Source organism: Etheostoma spectabile, chromosome 14 (assembly GCF_008692095.1).
Source record: "Etheostoma spectabile isolate EspeVRDwgs_2016 chromosome 14, UIUC_Espe_1.0, whole genome shotgun sequence".
Lineage (NCBI taxonomy): Eukaryota > Metazoa > Chordata > Actinopteri > Perciformes > Percidae > Etheostoma > Etheostoma spectabile.
In genome coordinates, this window is record NC_045746.1 from 22,929,994 (window position 1) to 22,930,311 (window position 318).

The window sequence follows — 318 nt, forward strand, 5'->3', positions numbered from 1 at the left end:
CCCCCCCCCTTTTTTTTTGACCACAGCTAAATTAATGTGTTCTGGTCAAACAAGTGACACCAAAAAGGAATCCAGTAAGCTGTTTAAATTCACTCCTACTTACAGATGCCCCAGACAACAAAAGACAAATCAAATTCATCATGGCTTTGAACTCACCTGATATGAAGAATCACATATGTCTCTACCAGAGAGGGTGTAAACAAGGCCATTGACATGATGATATGATATATTTCACAATATTATTATAGCAACAGCGGGACATCATAGAAAAATGCAACAAAAAAAACTGCAAAGAAAACTTACAATTTAACATAAATA